The sequence below is a fragment of the Geotrypetes seraphini genome, chromosome 2 (genome assembly GCF_902459505.1).
Source record: "Geotrypetes seraphini chromosome 2, aGeoSer1.1, whole genome shotgun sequence".
NCBI lineage: Eukaryota > Metazoa > Chordata > Amphibia > Gymnophiona > Dermophiidae > Geotrypetes > Geotrypetes seraphini.
Window position 1 is genome coordinate 22,355,329 of NC_047085.1, and position 18,605 is coordinate 22,373,933.

Below are 18,605 nucleotides of genomic sequence, written 5' to 3' on the forward strand. Positions count from 1 at the left end.
AGCAGATTTTCTCAGCCAGAAGACCCTAGATCTTGGAGAATAGGTTCTATCTCAGGAGGTGTTCAATTGTGATCATAGGGGGTCTCCAACATTTGATTTGTTGACATTGGTGGCCAGCAAGAAATGAAGATAGCCAGGAAGCAACAGCTGGGATGCCCTGGTGCAACCATGGCCAAAGGCAGGGCTGCTAGTTCTAGTCGCACTAGACTGGCTGAGGCATCTATGGTATGCAGATCTCATTCACCTACTGAGGGACTGGGACCTCATACTCTTGTGCCATCTGGGGTTGCACACGCAGGAAACATAGAAACATGATGGCAGATAAAGACCAAATAGCCCATTTAGTCTGCCTATCCGCAGTAATCATTATCTCATAAAAACATAGAAACATGATGGCAGATAAAGGCCCCAGTCACCCTGCAGGATCTGGAATGCTTTGGTCTTACGGCATGGTTCTTGAGTGCGCAAGCCATAACTGCATAAAGGTTATCCGGACGAGGTGATTACTACCCTCTTATGATCCAAGAAGCAATCAACATTAAAGGGATTAAACTTAGAACACTGGACAAAGAACACAAAATAGTGAAATGCCATCCAGGATCCTCAGCTACCAGGAATGCCAGACAATAGTCACTGTAATTAGGGAAGAAGCAAAGAATTTAAACCCTGATATCCACCTTGGAACAACTGACCTAGCCAATAATAACTGACTTACAGTGCAGAAAGCTTTTCAGGAGCTGGGGGAGGGGATAAAACCTTTTGTAAAGACTGTAGCTTTTTCAGACGTACTGCCTACTTATGGAAAGGGAGAGGAAAGAGTCCAAAATACTGAGAACTTCAATAGGTGGCTCCAAGCCTGGTATCAAGAAAGCTTTAGGTGCATAGGAAGATAGGGCAGTACATGGAAAAACAAGAGACTGTATTGTAATGATGGGCTGCACCTTACCATGGCAGGAAAAAGAATCCTGGCTGAGAAATTCAGGCAATATGTTTCTAGGCATTTAAACTAGAAGGTGGAGGTGGTGTATGTATGGAGATTATTTCCGGTGGCCACCCCCAGCAAAAGACAAGATTTGATGATAATAAAGAAAGCAATGAAAACAACAATATTAGTAATTCACTTCCTAACGATGCAACAGGAAATGAGCTGAAATTAAAAACTACAAATGCCCAGTCTAAGCAACAAAAATCAGCATCTGCAAGCCCTGACTTAGAGGCAGACTTGCAAATTATTACTATCACAGAGACATGGTTTAGTGATTCCCATGGATGGGATGCCAACATACCGGGCTATAATATTTATAGGGAGGACAGAGATGGTCGAAAAGGAGTAGCTCTCTATGTAAAGTTAGATATCCAAGCAACTGAAATGCAGGGAGCCTGGGGAGAGGAAGAAGCATTATGGGTTGTTTTGAAAAAGAGAAGATGGAACTTCTATCCACTTGGGTGTTGTCTACAGACCTCCAACTCAGTCGCAGCAAATTGACAAAGATCTGATTACGGATATACAAAAGTTGGGAAAGAAAGATGAGGTGCTGTTGCTTGATGTTTTCAACCTGCCGTATACGGACTGGAAAGTTTGTCTGCGGAATCGGAAAGAAGTAGAGAAATCGTGGATACCTTTTCAATGGGCTCTGCTCAGACAAATGGTGATAGAACCAACAAGAGAAAAAGCGATACTGGATCTGATGCTCACAAATGGAGAAAGTATGTCTAATGTCCAAGTGGGGGCCCACCTGGAAAGTAGCAATCACCATATAGTTTGGTTCGATATAATAGCCAAAGTAGAGGATGACCACACAAAACTTGAAAGTCCTGGATTTCAAACTTATGGACTTTAGTTGAATGAGAGAGTGCCTGAAGAAAGAGCTGATTGGATGAGAAGACATAAGAGAAGTGGGAAAACAGTGGTCCAAGTTGAAAGGTGCAATAAAAACAGCTACTGACCTTTATATGAAGAAAATTAATACAAATAAGAGAAAAAGGAAACCGATAAGGTTCTCCAAACTAGTGTTGAAAAAAATAGTCAAAAGAATTGGCATTCGTGAAATATAAAAAAAACTTAAGAAGAGGAGTACAGAAAGTAATATCAGATGAAACTGAAAGAAGTCGAGAGAGAGATATGTCTGGCGAAAGTGCAAGCAGAAGAACAAATGGCTATAAATATAAAAAAAGAGAGAGAGAAAATTTTCAGGTATATTAGTGAAAGGAGAAAGACAAAAAATTGAATTATGAGACTGAAAGAAGGTATGAACCACTACGTGGAGAGTGATGAGGACAAAACAAATGTGCTAAACAAATACTTCTGTTCACTATTCACAGAAGTAAAACATGGAGAAGGACCGCGATTTGTTAGCAAAGTTACACCTGAGAATGGAGTAGATACCGCACTGTTCCGGAAGAAAGTGATTATGAACAACTTGAAAAACTGAAGGTGGACAAAGCTATGAGACTGGATGTGATCCATCTCAGGATATTGAGGGAGCTCCAAGAGGTTCTAGTGGGTCTTAAAGATTTGCTCAATAAATCTTTAGAGACAGGAGAGGTTCAGTGGGATTGGAGAAGAGTATATGTGGTCCCTCTTCTCAAAAGTGGTTGCAGAGGTGAAATGGGAAACTATAGCCCGGTAAGCCTCACTTCAGTTATTGTAAAAATAATGGAAATGTTGCTAAAGGAAAATCATGCCAAACAAATGTGATTGAATTCTTTGACTGGGTGACCAGAGAATTGGATTAAGGACATGCACTAGATGTAATTTACATGGAGGGGCATAATCAAAAGGGACGTCTAAGTCCATTTACGTCCATATCGCAAGTCATCCAAAGTTAAAAAGAGCCTAAGACACATTTTTGAAAGAGACGTACAACTTTGTTTTACTTTCGAAAATCGTCTAATTATACGTCCTGCCAATCTGATCGTCTGAGCCACTAAATCGTCCATCTTTATACCACATTTCCGTCCAACTTTCCGTCCAAGTCCAAAACGCCTAGAACAAGCCCTGTTGGACATGGGAGGGGTCTGCAAAGTGATGGACTGCATACCCAGACATGCCACCTAAATAGTGGGGTACCTTACATGGCACTGCTGTGAACTTCACAAAAAGGGTGCCATGGCTTCTCCTCACTACAGCTCCCTTATAGGTGACAGTGAGCCCCCCCAAACCACCTCCAGAATGCCCTAGACCCACTTATCTACCACCCCAATAGCCCTTATGGCTGCAGGAGCCACTTATATGCCAGTAAAAAAGGGTTTTGGGGGTGTATAGGGGAGTGCACATGTTTAAGTATCAATGCAGTGATTACAGGGGCTTATGGCCATGGGTCCTCCTCTCCATGGGTCCCTAACCCACCCCCAAGAAGACTTAAGCTGCCTCTGTGCTGGACGACTAGGCTTTCCTATGCCAGTTAGCCAGGTGATGATGGTCTGGAGGCTGAATTTTAAAGTTCTGAATAAAATTTTTATGGGGGTGGGGGGAGGTCAGTGATCACTGGGGTAGTGTGTGGGGGTCTGTGTTATGTGTTTGCAGTGCTTATCTGGTGACTTTAGGTGGGTTTTTGTCCAAGTTCCATCTAGGCTCTGTTGTTAAACTTTCAGTTATACATGCTGTATGACTAAGTCTAAGCCAGCCCATGTCCCGCCTAATTCCCGCCCTCGACACGCCTCCCGAAACGCCCCGTTTAGCTTTGGATGTTGAGCGGCACTATGAAGGCCAAGGTCGTTTAGAAATACATCCAAAACCCATTTTTATTTTCGGCGCTTGGACGTTTTTGAGAAATGTTCGTCCAAGTGCCAACTTAGGCCGGTTTTTGGATGTTTTTCTCTTTTGATTAGGAGCCCCTAAGATTTCAGCAAAGTTTTTGACACGTTTCTTCATAGGAGATTCTTAAATTTCAAGGGCTGAAGTCAGAGCCCAAAGTGGTGAACTGGATTAGAAGCTGGTTGACAGACAGACGCCAGAGGAGTAATGGTTAATGGAATTCAATCGGAGGAGGAAAAGGTGTGTAGTGGAGTGCCTCAGGATTGCTGCTGGGACCAATTCTGTTCAATATGTTTGTGAGTGATATTGTTGAAGAGTTAGAAGGTAAGGTTAGTGGAGTGGAAAACATGAAAAAGAATCTGCAAAAGTTAGAATCATGGTCTAACGTCTGGCAACTAAAATTCAATGTGTGGAAGTGCAGAGTGATACATTTGAGGGGTAGAAATCCAAGAGAAACGTATGTGCTGGGAGGTGTGAGACTGATAAGCACTGACGGAGAGAGGATCCTTAGGGTGATTATCTGATGATCTAAAAGCATCTAAACAGTGTGATAAGGCAATGGCTATAGCCGGAAGAATGCTAAGCTGTATAGAAAGAGGAATAACCAGCAAAAGAAGGAAGGAGTTGGTGCCCCTATATAGGCCATTGGTGAGTCCACACTTGGAGTATTGTGTTCAGTTTTGGAGGCTGTATCTAGTGAAGGATATAAAAAGACTTGAAATGATCCAGAGGAAGACAATGAAAATAGTAAGGTGTTTGAACCAAAAGAAGTATGAAAAGGACTGGAAGACCTAAATATGTAAACGCTGGAGGAGAGGAAGGTCAGGGGAGATATAATACAGACATTTAAATACTTGAAAGGTATTAATATAGAGCCAAGTCTTTTTCAGAAGAGGGAAAATGGTAAAACTAGAGGGCATAATTTGAGGTTACAGAGAGGAATACTTAGGAGCAATGTTAGGAAGTTCTTTTTCACAGAGAGGGTGGTAGATGCCTGAAATGCCCTCCTGAGGGAAGTGGTGGAGAGGAAAATGATGATGGAATTGAAAAAAGTATAGAAAACAAAGGATTTAAAGAACTAAGGCTGGTACTGGCAAACTTGCACGGTCTGTGTCCCATATGTGGTGATTTGGTGTAGGATCAATGAGAACTCCACTAACTTGAAACATGAGGATATTACTGGACAGACTTTATGGTACATATCTTGCAAACAAGATGGTTGGATTGGCTGGAGTGAGCTTGGACGGTAACTTAAGCATTTGGAATCTAGGACAATACCAGGTGGACTTTACAGTCTGTGATCCAAAAATATCAAAGAAGAGACAAGTTAATTTAATCATGTATTTTTAATGGGTTTAGCTAATGGGCAGACTGGATGGACCATTCAGGTCTTTATCTGCCATCATTTAGAAAAGAAATACAAACCATGCTATTCAAGAAATCCTTAAAGACAAACTAACACCACAAGAATCATCTCAATCCCCTGTAGCAACCTGCTCCACTCTATAACCTCTGGAAATGTCCAGATAACTTCTTATGTAATCCACCTTGAACCACAAGGTAATGGCAGAATAGAAATCACTAATGTAACGTAATTTACTAAGTTAATATATATTAGCCACCTGTGTGAAAGCCTGGTGTGCACAGAAGCGTGAGGATCCAGTTTCGGGTCTAATCTCTGGTCCTAGCATTCCTACAGGAGGGACTTGAGAGAGGTTTGGTGGTGGACACCCTCAAGATTTAAATAGCAGCCTTTTCGTTTTCAGATTTCAGGTGCACAGAAGTCCTTAGTTTCACACCCAAATGTGGCCAGGTTTCTGAAGGAGGCTTTGCGCCTGTGTCCTCCAATACGATATCTCACGGTTTTTAGTGGCAATCACTTCAGTTCAGCAGGTCTCAGAAGGGCAGGCCCTCATATGCAGAGAACACTTTCTCAGAATTTGGAGTATGGAATGATACTGCATACTGTACCTCTGCATAGTAACATAGTAGATGACAGCAGACAAAGACCCGAATGGTCCATCCAGTCTGCCCAACCTGATTCAATTTAAATTTTTTCTTCTTAGCTATTTCTGGGCAAGAATCCAAAGCTCTACCCGGTACTGTGCTTGGGTTCCAACTGCCAAAATCTCTGTCAAAACCTACTCCAGCCCATCTACACCCTCCCAGCCATTGAAGTCCTCTCCAACCCATCCTCCTCCAAACGGCCATATACAGACCGTGCAGGTCTGCCCAGTACTGGCCTTAGTTCAATATTTAATATTATTTTCTGATTCTAGATCCTCTGTGTTCATCCCACTCTTCTTTGAACTTAGTCACCGTTTTCTTCTCCACCACCTCTCTCAGGAGCGCATTCCAGGCATCCACCACCCTCTCTGTAAAGTAGAATTTCCTAATATTGCTCTTGAATCTACCATCCCTCAACCTCAAATTATGTCCTCTGGTTTTACCATTTTCCTTTCTCTGGAAAGATTTTGTTCTACGTTAATACCCTTCAAGTATTTGACCGTCTGAATCATATCCCTTCTGTCCCTCCTTTCCTCTAGGGTATACTTATTCAGGGCTTCCAGTCTCTCCTCATATGTCTTCTGGCGCAAGCCTATCATTTTTGTCGCCCTCCTCTGCATACTGTACCTTCTTTCTTACTGAAAGTGTTTTCCAGTTTTCATGTCAACCAAGAGGTACAGTTGCTTGCCTTATTGTTTACTGAAAGTTCTATACCACTACTAATGACTGGAGAGACAATTCTGAGCGGTTTACATGAGCTTCTGTAATGTTCTACAATACATGAGCTTCTGTAAATGCCTTCTTATCCCAAGACAAGTAGGCAGCTATTCTCACGTGTGGGTGACATCTTCCACGGAGCCTGGATGTGGACAGTCTTGTAGAAAATTTCAGAAGTTTTGAGTCTGCCGCACCACACATGCACGAGTGCCTTCCCGCCCAGCACAGGGTGCATCTCCTCAGTTCTCAGTTTTCCATGGAGCCGAGAAGTCCTTGACGCTCTGCACTGAACTTAGTTCGTTTCGTGCCTTCTCTCACCGTGGCTCGTGTTTAATTTTGTGTCGCTATGTTTTTTCTTTTGATTTTTTTTTTTAAGTTTTATTTTTCGTCGACTGACTGGCGGGGCCTGCCACACGCCCTCATCCTGTGGGCTTTGACTTTGCGGCGGCTATCTATCCTTCTATGACCCGGTTGGTAACGGGCTTCAAGAAGTGTAGCCAGTGCCAGCATGCGATCTCCCTCACTGACCCACACCGCTGGTGTCTTCAGTGCCTGGGGCCTGACCATTGCCCGGAGTTGTGCGTTCGCTGTGTTATCCTTCAACCTTGAGCCCTCAAACGTCGTTGAGTTCAAGTGGAGAAGATTTTCAGTATGGATACCCCTGCTACACCCTTGACCTCGACCTCCAACTCGGTCAGGCCTGCTATCCAAGCATCATTCCTCCAAGTTGAAGCATGCTTCTTCTGCCACCTTTAGCCTCAGCAAGTGGTCCAGTTTCAGACTTGGATCCATAATTGCAGGCTACCATCCAGACCTGAGCAAATACAGTCCTGCCTCGACTCTGCTTCCTGCAGTCCAGCCTGGGCACTCAGCAGTCTCACAAGAGGTCGAGTCCTTGCCTGTTCCTCGAGCTGAATCTACACACTCTATGCAAGGAGTCGAGTTTTTGCGAGTGTCTGGTTTGGAATCTTCACACTCTGTGCAAGGAGTCGAGTCTTTGCGAGTGTCTGGTCTGGAATCTTCACACTCCTTGCAAGGAATCGAGTCTTTGCGAGTGTCTCGACTGGAATCTTCACACTCTATGCAAGGAGTCGAGTCTTTGCGAGTATCTCGACTGGAATCTTCACACTCCATACAAGGAGCCGAGTCTTTGGGAGTGCTTTCAGATTCCTCGATCCAAACCACTGAGTCTATGGGGTTTCGATCCACAGCTTCCAGTCCTATACCCTCACCAATGGCATTGCCTGTTTCGATGCACAGGGCGAAGTCTCCTTGACCTCGCACGAGACCTGATTCCAGGCAGCACTCTTGTCGCCAGTCGAGGCCTTCATCGAGGCGCAGGTCCTCTTCCAGAGGGAAGCCTTCCTCGTCCAGGTCTTCCAGCTCTTCGAGGCCTCTAACTCCTCGATCGAGGACACCAAAAGCAGAACCTGAGGGCTCAGGTGATTACAATGCCTCGTCCCAGTCTGTCTATTTGTTGGGATACCAATACTCCAGAGAGGCCTCACCTTCATTCTCTACTCGAGGCGCCTTAAGGTCATCAAGTCCCTCTCGAGGCCATGCTCTGGCAGATCAATTGTCCTTTTCCTCCTTCTTCCGTCAAATGGCTGAGGACCTGGATCTTAAATCGGACACTGGTTCCAAGTACTCTAAGGAGTATTTAGAGGAAATGAGTATGCCTTGGCCTCCTGAAGAGCCTCTCAAACTCCCTCTTAACAGGGTTCTGAATCAAACTTGCAAACGAAACCGGGAAACTCCTTATGCTATCCCTGCTGTTCCAGGCAAGTTGGAATCGAGGTATAGAACTCTACATTGCAAGGGCTTTGAGAACTCCCAACTATCTCATCAATCCTTTCTTGTGGAATCTTCATTGAAGAGAAGTCATTCTTCCAGGGTCTATGTTACCGTACCTCCTGGCAGAGAGGGAGGGACCATGGACAAGTTTGGCTGTCGTCTTTATCAAAATTCGATGATGGCCTCCAGGGTTTTAAATTATAATTTTATCTTTACTACTTATTTCAAGTATTTTATTGATATACTCCCTGGTTTTTCTAAAGACCTTGATCAACACAGGCTTTTAGAGTTTCAGCAAGTCATTGCCACTTTGATATAACTCAGGTTGCACCTTCTTCAGTCATCTTATGATGCCTTTGAACTTTCATCCAGGGTTACTGCATTCTCGGTAGCAATGCACCGTCTGGCCTAGCTTTGCACCATCAATATGGATCCCAACCTTCAGGATCGTCTGGCTAATATTCCTTGTGAAGGCAATGACCTTTTTGATGAATCAATAGAGGCTGCCACCAAGAAGTTGTCTGAGCATGAGAAATATTTTGCTTTCATCGTCAGACCAAAGCTTAAGCCAGCTCCTGCAAAGCCTTCTTGACCTCTTCCTTCCTATCAGAGGCATTATCCTCCAAGGGCAGCTCTTTACACCTGAGCACCTCCCAAGAAACAACAGCAGAAGCAACAGAAACTTCAGCCTTCTGCTACACCCAAGGCTTCTTAGCCTTTTTGACTGTCTCACACAGAGCATAGCCTCCATCATTCTGCCTCTGTCCTCTCCTCTCCCCATAGGAGGTCGTCTCCATCTTTTTTACCGTCAATGGGAGATCATTACATCTGACCTCTGGGTGCTGTCAATAATCAGGGAAGGATACTCTCTTCATTTCACTCAGATTCCACCAGAGCTTCCTACAAGAGAGTATCCTTCCAATCCATCCCAGACCGCCCTTCTTCTTCAAGCTCAAGCTCTGCTTCGTCTCCGTGCCATCGAGGAAGTTCCCTTGGAACAGCAGAGCAGGGGGTTTTACTCCCGTTACTTCCTAGTTCTGAAGAAGATGGGCGATCTGCGGCTCATACTGGATCTTAGGGCTCTCAACAAATTTTTGGTCAAAGAAAAATTTTGCATGTTGTCCCTGGTATCCTTTATCCCCTTCTAGATCAGAACGATTGGTTATGTTCTCTAGATCTCAAGGAGGATTACAATCATATTCCCATTCATCCAGCCTCCCGTCAGTACCTCAGGTTTCAGGTGGGGAATCTGCATTTTCAATACAGAGTGCTACCCTTTGGCCTGGCATCATCTCCCAGAGTGTTTACCAAGTGTCTAGTGGTGGTAGCAGCAGCTCTAAGGAACCATGGTCTTCAAGTATTCCCCTACCTGGACGACTGGCTCATCAAAGATTCTACATCTCAGGGGGGTACTGTAGCTACCCAATGGACTATGTGGTTCCTACAAAGCTTGGGATTCGAAATCAACTTTCCCAAATCCCACCTTCAGCTCTCTCAAAATCTACAGTTCATTGGAGCTATCCTGGATACTATCCAGCTCAGAGTATTCCTTCCTCAGCAGCGTCTGGATGCTCTTCTTCAGCTGTGTCTTCCCTTTCTTCACTCTCAGCGAGACACATGATAGTACTGCTCAGTCACATGGCCTCGAACATTCACGTGACTCCTTTTGCCAGACTTCACCTCAGAATTCCTCAGTTGACCCTGGCATCTCAGTGGATGCAGGCTTGCGAACCACTCTCTCGACACATTACAGCCACTCCTTCGTTGAGACAGTCTCTCCACTGGTGGATGCTCTCTTCCAATCTCTCCAGAGGTTTACTGTTTCAGATGCCCCCTCATCAGAAGGTCCTCATGACAGATTCCTCGACCTATGCTTGAGGGGGCTCACCTAGACGGTCTCCATACTCAAGGACATTGGTCCAGCACAGATCGTCAGTCATATCAATCTGTTGGAACTCAAGGCGATCTTCAATGCTCTCAAAGCTTTTCAACATCTTCACGACCAGGTAATCCTCATTCGGATGGACAACCAAGTTGCCATCTACTATGTCAACAAACAGAGAGTAACTGGATATTTCCCTCTTTTCCAAGAAGCTCTGAAAGTTTGGGATTGAGCAATCCTTCACAACACCTTCCTGAAAGCTGTCTACATTCAAGGAGAGAAAAAATATCTGGCGGACAAGTTGAGTCGTCTTCTGCAACCTCACGAATGGACACTCAAGTCCTACCTCTGGCCTCAAGTCTACATCCATTTGAGTCTATCTCAGTGCAATTGCAGCTTTCCATCAGCCTATCAAAGGGAAACCCCTTTCTGCTCATCCAGTGGTTTCCAAATTTATGAAAGGACTTTTCAATGTCAAACCTCCTCTCAAACCGCCTCCAGTGGTTTGGGATCTCAATGTTGTACTTGCTAAATTGATGAAGCCTCCTTTTGAAACAATGGATTTGGCTCATCTGAAATATCTCACTTGGAAAGTGGTGTTTCTCATTGCCCTCACATTTGCTCAAAGAGTCAGTGAGCTCTGCAAGCTTTAGTTGCTGATCTACCTTTCACAGTTTCCATCATGACAAGGTCGTCCCCCGTATTCATCCAAAATTCATACCTAAAGTGGTTTCAGAATTTCATCTCAATCAATCCATTGTACTTCCAGTGTTTTTTCCAAGGCCTCATTCTCATCCTGGAGAATCAGCTCTTCATACTCTGGACTGTAAACGTGCTTTGGCCTTCTATTTAGAATGCACCAAACCATACAGATCTGCTCCTCAACTTTTTGTCTTCGATCCAAACAAGTTGGGACATCCAATTTCTAAGCGTACCATCTCCAACTGGATGTCTGCTTGTATCCCTTTCTGCTATGCCCAGGCTGGACTGCATCTACAGAGTCGAGTCACATCCCACAAAGTCAGAGCCATGGTGGTTTCAGTAGCTTTCCTCAGATCCACTCCTATTGAGGAAATTTTCAAAGCTGCCACCCGGTCCTCGGTTCATACTTTCACCTCTCATTATTGTCTGGATGTTTTCGCCAGACAGAATGGCCATTTTGGCCAGAGAGTATTACAAAATGTATTCTCCTAAGTTGCCAGAACTCCCTCCATCCCATTCTGGTTAGCTTGGGGGTTACCAACATGTGAGATTAGGCTGCCAGCTTGTCCTGGGATAAAGCACAGTAACAGGTGTTATCCAGGGACAGCAGGAAGCTATTCTCACAACCCACCCACCTCCTCTGGTTGGCTTCTCTGCTAGCTAAATGAACTGAGGAGATGCTCCCTGTGTTGGGCGGGAAGGCTCTCGTGCATGCGCAGTGCGACAGATTCAAAACTTCTGAAGTTTTTTATAAGCAAGTCTGCTTGCGAGGCTGTCTGCAACCAGGCTCTATGGATGATGTCACCCACATGTGAGAATAGCTGCCTGCTGTCCCTGGATAATACCTGTTACGGTAAGTAACTGTGCTATATCCTTGGGACCCAAGAAGGGGTACAAAGTCCTGAAATTGTTGGATGTTGTTCACAGAGTGCTGCTTCGTTATCTGGAAGTGATGTCGGATCATCTTTGTGCTGGCAGGTGCAGCCCATAAGGGTCATCCAGCTTCTAAAGAAACCATTTAAAGGTAAAACATAGTAATATAGTATGTGTCGGCAGATAAAGAACCGAGTGGTCCATCCAGTCTGCCATGCTCCATAAATTAATTTAGTTTAAATGGTCCTTTTTCTTTGATATTTCTGTGCCAGAAACCCAGAGCCCTGCCTAGTAGTGTGCTAGGGAGGGTTTCGATGGCTGGGATGGTTAAGATGGGCTGGAGTGAGCTTTGATGGAGACTCTAGTAGATGGAACCTAAGGACCCATGAAATAATGGAACCATGAAAGCTCACTCCAGCCCATCTTAATCATCCCAGCCATCGAAATCCTCCCTAGCCCATCCTCAACTGAATGTCCATATACGGGACACAGGCCAAGCAAGCCTGCCCAGTACTGGCCTTAGTTCCTTCAATGTATACCCATTATTTTCTGATTAGAGATTCTCTGTTTTCATCCCATGCTTGTTTGAACTCTGTTACCGTTTTCTTCTCCATCACCTCCCTCGGGAGTGCATTCCACACATTAACCACCCTATCCACAAAGTAGAAGTTCCTAACATTACTCTTGAATCTACCACCCCTGAACCTCAAATTATGCCCTCTGGTTTTACCATTTTCCTTTTTTCTGGAATAGATTTTGTTCTACATTAAAGCCTTTGAAATATTTGAATATCTGAATCATATCTCCTCTGTCCCTTCTTTCCTCTTGGGTATACATATTCAGGGCTTCCAGTCTCTCCTCATACATCCTCTGGCACAAACCTCTTACCATTTTCGTTGCCTTCCTCTGGACCACTTCAAGTCTTTTTATGTCCTTCGCCAGATACGGTCTCCAAAATTAAACACAATACTCCAAGTGGGGCCTAACCATCAACCTGTACAGAGGCATTAACACCTTCTTTCTTCTACTGGTCGCTCTCTCTCTATACAGCCTAGCATCCTTCTGGCAACAGCCATCGCCTTTTCACACTGTTTCTTCATCTTTAGATCTTCAGATACTATCACCCCAAGGTCCCTCTCTCCATCGGTGCATATCAACCTCTCACCTCCCAGCACATACGGCTCCTTCCGATTTATAATCCCCAAATGCATTACTCTGCACTTCTTTGCATTGAATTTTAGTTGCCAGATATCAGATCATTCTTCTAACTTTTGCAGATCCTTTTTCATGTTTTTCACTTCCTCCTTGGTGTCTGCTCTGTTGCAGATCTTGGTATTATCTGCAAAAGGCAAATTTTCCCTTCTAACCCTTCGGCAATGTCGCTCACAAACATATTGAACAGGATCAGCCCTAGCATCAATCCCTGAGGGACTCCACCACTCACCTTTCCCTCCTCCAAGCAAATTCCATTAACCACCACCCTCTGGCGTCTGTCCGTCAACCAGTTTCTAATCCAGTTCACCACTTTGGGTCCTAACTTCAGCCCAACAAGTTTGTTCAAGAGCCTTCTATGAGGAACCATGTCAATGACTTTGCTGAAATCTAAGTAAATTTACGTCTAGCCTATACCCTTGATCCATTTCTCCAGTCACCCAATCAAGGAATTCAATCAGATTCGTCTGGCACGATTTACCTTTTGTAAAACCATGTTGCCTCGGATCCTGTAACCCATTTGATTCTAGGAATTTCACTATTCTTTCTTTCAACAGTGCTTCCATTATTTTTCCAATAACCGAAGTGAGACTTACAAGCCTGTAGTTTCCCACTTCATAACTGCGACCACTTTTGTGAATAGGGACCAGTCTCTAGTCCCCAGGAACCACTCCCGTCTCCAAAGATTTGTTGAACAAATCTTTAATGGGACCCGCCAGAACCTCTCTGAGCTCCCTCAATATCCTGGGATGGATCCCCTCCGGTCCCATCACTTTGTCTGCCTTCAATTTTTCAAGTTGTTCATAAACACTTTCTTCCGTGAACAACACAGTATCTACTCCATTCTTGTGTGTAACTTTGAAAGACAATCTTGGTCCCTCTCCAGGATCTTCTTCCGTGAACACAGAACAGAAGTATTTGTTTAATATGTTTGCTTTTTCCTCATCACACTCCACATATCGATACATAGAATCTTTTAGTCTTGCAATTCCATTTTTCTTCTTCCTTTCACTCTAATATATTCCTAGCCATTTTCTCTTGCGCTTTCGCCTTCGCCAGACGTATCTCTCTTGGCTTCTTTCAGTTTCCTCCGATAGTCCTTTCTGTACTCCTCTTCTTGGGTATTTTTATATTTCACGAAAATCAGCTCTTTTACCTTTTTCTCCACAACAAGTTTAAAGAACCATTTCTGTTTCCTTTTTCTCTTGTTTTTATTTATTTTCCTCGCATAAAGGTCAGTAGCCATTTTTATTGCTCCTTTCAGCTTAGACCACTGTTTTTACATTTCCCTTATGTCATCCCATCCTAACAGCTCGTTCTTCAGGTGCGCTCCCATTTTACTAAAGTCTGTACGTTTGAAATCTAGGACTTTGAGTTTTGTGTGGCTGCCCTCCACTTTAACTGTTATATCGAACCAAACTGTTTGATGATCGTTATTTCCCAGGTGGGCACCCACTCAATCATTAGAGATACTGTCCCCATTTGTGAGAACCAGATCTAGTATCGCTTTTTCCCTCATGGGTTCCGTCACCATTTGTCTGAGCAGAGCCTCTTGAAAGGCATCCACAATCTCCCTACTTCTTTCTGATTCCGCAGACGGAACATTTCGGTCAGCATCTGACAGATTGAAGTCACCCAACAGCAGCATCCCTCTTGTTCTTTCCAAACTTTTGGATATCCGCAATCAGATCTTTATCAATTTGCTACAATTGAGTCAGAGGTCTGTAGACAACACCCACATAAATAGAAGTTTAATCTTGTCTTTTCAAAGCGATCCATATCACTTCTTCATCTCCCCAGGTCCCCAGCATTTCAGTCGCTCGGATATAGATCTTTACATAGAGAGCTACTCCTCCGCCTCTTTGACCATCTCTTATTTTTCCTAAAAAGATTATATCCCAGTATGTTAGCATCCCATCCATGGGAGTCACTCAACCATATATAGCTCTATGATAGCAACAATATCCAGGTCTGCCTCTAACATCAGGGCTTGCAGATCATGAACTTTGTTGCTTAGACTGCAGGCATTTGTGGTCATTGCTTTCCAACTACTATTCCTCAACAATCTCATTTTTTGTATAGTTTTTAATTTTAGCTCATTTCCTGTTGCATCGTTAGGAAGTGAATTGCTAATATTATTGTTTTCATTGCTTTCTTTATTATCATCAAATCTTGTCTTTTGCTAGGGGTGGCCACCGGAAATAACCTCCATACATACGCTACCCCCACCTTCTAGTTTAAATGCCTAGAAACATATTGCCTAAATTTCTCAGCCAGAATTCTTTTTCCTGCCATGGTAAGGTGCAGCCCATCATTACAATACAGTCTCTTGTTTTCCATGTATTGCCTCATCCTCCTATGTACCTAAAGCCTTCTTGATGACACCAGGCTTTGAGCCACGTATTGAAGTTCTCAGTATTTTGGACTCTTTCCTCTTCCTTTCCATAAGTAGGCAGTACTTCTGAAAAAGCTACAGTCTGTATAAAAGGTTTTATCCCCTCCCCCAGCTCCTAAAAAGCTTTCTACACTGTCAGTCAGTTATTGTTGGCCAGGTCGTTTGTTCTGAGGTGGATGATAATATCAGGGTTCAAATTATTTGCTTCTTCTCTAATTACATTCAGTATTTGTCTGGCATTCCTGGTGGCTGAGGATTACGGAAGGCATTTCACTATTTTGAGTTCCTTGTCCGGTTTGAGCTGGTTCTTGTTCCTTCTCCTTTCTTTTATTTTGAGCTTTTTTATATGTGCTTTGGAGGTGCTTAACTTATCTAATCTAATGGCAAATGAGCTTCAACATAGGGAAATGCAAGGTCATGCATATTGGGAAAAAGAACCCGATGTTCACTTACAAGATGGGGGGATCACCGCTAGGGGTGAGCAACCTTGAAAGAGACCTGGGAGTGATGGTGGACGCAACATTGAAGGCGTCGGCGCAGTGCGCCACAGCCTCAAGGAAAGCGAACAAAATGTTGGGTATCATTAAGAAAGGTATCACAACCAGGACGAAGGAAGTCATCCTGCCACTGTATCGTGCAATGGTGCACCCGCACCTGGAGTACTGTGTCCAGTACTGGTCGCCGTACCTCAAGAAAGACATGGTGGTACTTGAGAGAGTCCAGAGAAGAGCAACTAAGCTAATAAAAGGTATGGGGGACCTCTCATATACTGACAGGCTGAAAAAGCTGGGGCTTTTCTCCCTGGAAAACCGACGACTCAGTGGAGACATGATAGAAACCTTCAAGATCATGAAGGGCATAGAAAAAGTGGATAGGGACAGATTTTTCAAACTAAGGGGAACCACAGGTACAAGGGGGCACTCGGAGAAATTGAAAGGGGAAAGGTTTAGAACAAACTCCAGGAAGTTCTTTTTCACCCAGAGGGTGGTGGATACATGGAACGCGCTGCCGGAGGATGTGATAGGCAGAAGTACGCTACAGGGCTTCAAAGAAGGTCTGGACAGGTACCTGGAGGACAAAGGGATTGAGGGGTACAGATAGGAGTAGAGGTAAGGTTATAGGGACAGGATTAGAGGTAAATTACAAAATTAGTCAGAGACCACTGTTCAGGCAGTGGCCTGATGGGCCACCGCGGGAGCGGACCGCTGGGCAGGATGGACCTTTGGTCTCCCCCAGCGGAGGCAACTTCTTATGTTCTTAATGTTTGTGCGTCGCACACACCTAAACAGGCTCTAGGCGACAGAAGAAGGAAAGGGGAGGGTAAAGATGGTGAGAGAAGAGGATGGGGGGACAGGAAAGAAGATCCTAATCATTTTAAGTGAAAGGAGTTAGTTGTCAAAGAGTGAGGTTTTCAGTTTTTTTCTGGAATACTGGTTCTGGTTCCTTCTCAGTTCTTTTGAGCATCACAATGCTCTAATGGAACAAAGGAATTCTGTAGGGGCAACAATTATGAAGGTGGATGTTTGCGTCACATGCTGCAGTGTACCTGAGCCAACTGTGATCCATTTAATCATGGGTTGTTTTATTCTTTGGGGCAGTGATGGTAAATTGGAATACAGGTAGTCGTCAACTTACGACCTATGCGACATGCAACTGTTCGACTTTACGACGCATTTCCCCAGCCCATACTAATTACAGTATACCCCTCCCCAAGTACCTTTTCCCTGGTGGTCCAGTGGTGTATCCTGCATGAGCCCCTCCTGCCGATGTCAGAAGCCAGCAGCACACCCGGGCCGGCACGTACAGAAGTGAGCTTTTAGAACTCCCGCCCCGCCCTGCGCCACTGACTGAAACACTGCCGCCAGTTCTCATGGGACTTGTGGTTTTCGCGGCATTGCTGTGAGAATCACAAGTCCCGTGAGAACTTACGGCAGTGTTTCAGTCAGTGGCGTGGGGCAAGAGTTCTAAAAGCTCACTCCTGCGCATGCCAGCCCGGGTGCGCTGCTGGCTTCTGACATCGGCAGGAGGGGCTCAGGCAGGATACACCACTGGACCACCAGGGAAAAGGTACGTGGGAAGGGGTAAAAAATAGTTAGTACAGTACTGTATACAGTACTGTATTAACATAGACCAACTTATGACCGAATCAACTTAAGACCTATCAGTCGGAACCGATTGCGATCGTAAGTCGACGACTACCTGTATTTTTATGGGGTGATTGTAGCTGCTGTAATAGCCTCCAATTCCTGCTTAAGTTTATAGAGCTCCTCTTTGATACTAGCAAGTTTAAGGCAGATGAGGCAAGCCTTGAGGCTCCAGATGATTTGCCTGGGAACTAAAGCACCACAATGATTGCACTGAATGAAATTCATCTTCCTTAGCAAAGCAGCAGATGAATCCAGAGACTAGTGGGTATAGCTCACATCGACCAGCAGGTGGAGATAGAGAACTGATTAACAGTTGGCCTTATAGCCTGGTGTTCCTCCTGTTGATTCAGTTTTGCTCTATCTCCCAGCAGGGGTTGAGCTAGCTCTCTAGCTCCTGGATTCTGGCTTGTGCCGGGTAAAGTGGTGTTCCTTTGGATTCCTCTGTTGAGACTAGCTCTCTTCAGTAGGACAGGGGTGCCTGGCTGTGCGGTGCCGGCTTTGGGAGCTACACCTGGGCCCTCCCAGGTCCCTTCTCCACCCTCCCCTCCGATTGCTGGAGGGATTTACTTGGACGTTGCAGAAGTTTCTTCTTCATTCCAGTAAAAAAAAAAAAAAAAAAAAAAGAAAGACTTCCTGCTTGTGCTGAGCCGTGCCGTTTTTGAGTCGGCTTTCAGTACAATTACCAGCTGTAACCTGGCTTCCGGTGGGGCGGTCGAAGAAATTTGGTGGTGAGTGTTTGTTTTGCTTCCTCTTTGATCGTTCCTGGGTGCCGGTTTAGTTGGTGGGCGGAGTCGGCGGTCGGCGGCTTGCGCCGCGTGTAAAAATAAAAAAATAAAATAAGAAAATATTTTATTTTTAGTCATTTGTGTTTGCCGGAACGGGGGATGGCAGCAGAGCCTGGTCAGCGGTGTTCGCGCTGTGGGAAACGTAGAACACTATCGGGCTTCTGCTCTGCCGGTTGTTCTGACACACCGGCAGGGGATGCTTTTCTACAGGCATGTGAGGTAGCCATTTCCCGGGTCAGGGAGGCACAGTCGAAGTCCCCGCCTCCCGAAGTCGACTCGGTTGTGCTGCAGGGCTCCTCCACGGCTGAAGGGAGTTCGGCGGCGGTCGGAGAAT

The 18,605-nt window shown here is 44.8% G+C and overlaps 1 protein-coding gene across 16 annotated transcripts in view; it reads left to right on the forward strand.

Moving 5' to 3' along the window:
- Nucleotides 1-18,605, forward strand: part of PTK2 (protein tyrosine kinase 2) — a 779,173-nt gene that overhangs the window by 460,143 nt on the left and 300,425 nt on the right. The window contains exon 21 of one of the 16 annotated variants that reach the window (XR_004538103.1): nt 11,787-11,883. The exons of the other annotated variants lie outside the window; for them this stretch is intronic. The gene's annotated coding sequence lies outside the window, so the exon portion shown is untranslated. The remainder of the gene's footprint in view (nt 1-11,786; nt 11,884-18,605) is intronic. 16 annotated transcript variants of the gene reach the window in all.